Here is a 3,916-nt window from a genome sequence, read left to right as displayed (position 1 = left end):
ACGATGATTATGAGTTATTTTACCTTTTTATAAAATTGTAAAAAAAATTTTTTTTTAATTAAATGGTAACAGATGCTGAAAAACGTTTTTTTTTTTCTTAAATTGCGGTGATATAGTCCTTTCAGGTGTAAAGTTTCAGCCCATTCTGATGCCTCCTTCCACTTATATCAACACATGTCCACAATGACTATTTTCATATAAAAATGCAAGAAAAACTCGGTTTTCTCGAAATGAGTAACCGGTACAGAAAAACCGATTTCATTTTTGAAATTAGAGGGGCATAATACTTCTAGGTGTGAAGTTTCAGCCAATTCCGACCACTCCTTCTATTTTTGTCCATCATTTGTATGGAGTCGCGGCACTGTGCGCCCTAACGAATGTCCTTCATACGTCGAAACATGTGAACTTAGTTTTGAGCTGTAGATTACGAATCTGTGTTCGGGTTTTCAAAATCAGATCATTTCCCCAGGATACTTCCATTTTTATGAAAAAAATAAAATTTTTATAAGCAAAAACAAAAAAAAAATTAACATATTTTTTTTTTTTGTTAATTATTTTCATTTTTTTTAGAGACGGTTCTTTTACAAAAAAAAAAAAAAATTAAGCATAAGCGTTAAATAAATAAAAAAAGTTGTAAATGGCCAAACTAAAATGCGTAATGACTTTTTTTTGGATGAAACATGAGTAGGAAAGAATGTTTCTCATACTCCATGGACTTGGCACAATGCAAACTTAAAATGAAAATATCTTGAGAAAATGACCTGATCTTGAAAAGCAGATTACAGATTCGTAATATATGTCTCAAATGTTTTGGCGTTTGTTTGTGTCATTTTAGCGTTAGCGTAATTTTATAGACGTGCCATTTTATTTCTTCCCCGTGTATGTTTTATAGCCAGGGCAAAGCTTTAAATCAGCTTAGGACAGAGCCTATGCTCACGAGATGGAGCTTTGCCACCGACAGTCTCTTACTGGCCGCACAAACTTATTTGTTTTGTGTGTTGCCGTTTTAGTCAAATATTATCTGGATTTTATTTTTGTAGATTGGTAGATTTTGCTAGAAGATTTTCTTTACCACAGTCATTTAAAAGAAACTACAAGTTTAAGCGGAATAAGGGTAACATATTTTAATGTATTTCACAGCAAAAAGATTTTCTGCCGGTTTCATGAAAGCAATTTAAGTGAAAATGATTGTTTTTCTGCCAGTTTCCATATTGTATTCCAGTAAAAAAAAACTGGCGAATAGCTTGTCGAACAAATAATTTTTCGGTACAACTTCATTGAAATATTCAAAAAAGTTTTGTCAAAATTTTCAACTTTTATTCAGAATTTCTAGAAAATTTTCGAGTAATCAGTTCATTAAATTTTAGTAAAACAAAGTGCAGGTTTCAGTTTGGAAAAAATTACTGTTGATTTTTTAGATCTTTTTGGTCGAATTTGCTTCCTTATAACGAATAAGAAAAAGAATTAATTTATAATCGGCACCAAAATTTATATGTGATACCTCGACTATAGTGGTATCGATTTCGGGTATTACATGAATATAAATTTTGTTTAAATTTGTTCACTCTCCATTGGGGATTTTGACCTTTGCCACCTGTGCGATGCGCCTTAACCGACTCCATTCGGGGTCAAAATTTATCTCGACTTCGACCATTGTGAGGGTGTGAGACTGAAAAAAAAAAGTTCATTTGATTTTAGAGACCGGCTATGTCGAAACTCCGAAATTTCTAGCTCCTTTGAAAAAAAAATGAAGTAAGTGAGAAAAGCTATAGAAGTTTTACTTTATTATTAATTGTAACTTTTTGCATATGTTAAAATACCATTTTTGAGTTATCGTGTGCACTGCACAAACTTGTCTACTGGCAGACGCTACTTTAAATCCATTTTTGAATCTTGGAAACCCAAACAAAAATATTCTAGAGGCCAATTTTCGAGATATAAATAGTGCCATTTGAAAACGTAATCGTACCAAAAAAATGTATTCCACGCTTTGGGCAGCCATTGTGCAATTCGAGCAACTCAGATTTTTTTAAGGCTGAAATGCAGTGCGATGATGGGCGAAATTGTATTTATTAAATTCCAAATTCTTAGTGTAGTAATATTTAGAAACTGCATCTTTCTCTATTTCGATTGATGATGGATAAGATAACTGGCTATCTATATAATAATTTAACCTTTCCTGAATAGTGTTGTAGAAATGATTTGATTGTTAACTGAACTTTGGATCGTAGATTAAGGATTTGTGCGTCAGTATTCTTGATCAGGTAATTTTCCCAATATATTGCCATTTAAATTTCGCGGTGAGAATGAAAAAAATTCAAACTTTAACGTGAAAAATGTTACTCATACGCCATGTACCATATGGCGTATGAGTGATATTATTTCCTGCTCCTATTTCATTAAAAAAAAATATTGTACATTTTCATCGCTTTCAGTTTGATTTATAGCTCACAGTGGTCTTGAAGCAACCATAGCTATGACTAAAATGCCAACCAAAACGGCTTACATAACTGTCTTTGTACATAATCATAGATCAAAATTTCGTTGAAAATAAAATTCCATCTGCTCCTATGCTTAAAATATTATAAAATGTTGATCTAGAACTTTCCAAATCCAGTTATATAATCGCGAAGGTCTATGGTAATATAATTATAACACTTTCTTACGTTATAAGCATAAAATATTTTAACTTAGTTATTCAAGAGATAATATTACATAATTGCATATTTTAATAATTCTCATTGCATAAATTTTATAAATTTACAAAGTCAATATAAAATATTATTTTATATAAATTCATATGTGTTTTGATGAAAATTCAACTACAGTTTTTTTTTAATTGATTATATATTTAGGGTCGTCAATCGAATTAACTTTATAATTGAGCCAAAATCTTAAAAATACGCCATGAATGGATTCTCCAGCTTGCTCCGACCACTTTCCGAAGCCGTCATTGCCTAAAAAATGCAGACAATGTTCCAAATGATTTAGAAGCACGTGAATTTTTAATGTTTCCGACATTTCTGTGCTTCGGAAGGCTTTAGCGAGTTTACGCACAAGATTTTTTAATTCTGACCCAACTGACAAAGCAGTCAACCCATTGGTGGAGTTTATTTCACTCAATACATTTAAGGTATGTGCTCTCCCTTGTATAACTTTTGGATGGCTGGTTGCCCGAGCAGTGAGGCAGATATAACAAGAGCATGAACTGGTTCTTGTTTTTTTTGTCGAATCTTCATAGTTAGGCATGTTTGGAAGAGGCCGCGTTGCATTTGGTATATCCTTATCTCGGTCACAGAGAACATTACGACATGTACCACAAATGCCTAATGGGAACTTCGAATTGGTTAATCTAAAATTTTCACTAACGTATTTTTTAATAAGACACTCCAATTTTGCGGTTATATTAAATTCTGAAGATTGTGACGATCCGAATTTAATCTTTCTCCCACAAGGCGCGCACACTTTAAATCTGTTCTCTTCGTGATTACACTTATGTTGCGGATGACTTATAGAAGACATGATGTGCAATCAAATAGCTTACACCAGAAATATTATCTTAGAGAAAAATACTATCTGTTTTTTTTTTACACTAATATACAAAACGATAACTTTAGAATACTCTGTTGAACAAGAAATACTAACAATTGCAGTTAAATTTTTTCCAAATTTTCATTTGACAATATTTTAGGCATAGGAGCAGATATGATTTTAATTCCAACGGCATATTGGTCTATGGGTGCGTTCCAAAACAGGTATGCAAGCAGTTTTGGTTGGCATTTTAGTCATACCTATCATTGTTTCAAGACCACTGTGAGCTAGAGATTGGCCTTTAGTACATATGAAAAAAAAAAAAAAATACAAAAGACTAGGTTTGATTTTTTTCTTAAAAATTAAAATATCTGGGGTAAATTAC

Source organism: Rhagoletis pomonella, unplaced genomic scaffold, assembly GCF_013731165.1.
Source record: "Rhagoletis pomonella isolate Grant_MI unplaced genomic scaffold, Rhpom_1.0 Rhpom_scaffold_00004, whole genome shotgun sequence".
NCBI classification, from domain to species: Eukaryota; Metazoa; Arthropoda; class Insecta; order Diptera; family Tephritidae; genus Rhagoletis; species Rhagoletis pomonella.
The sequence above is the reverse complement of the archived record's forward strand: the minus strand, read 5'-3'. Positions refer to the sequence as shown.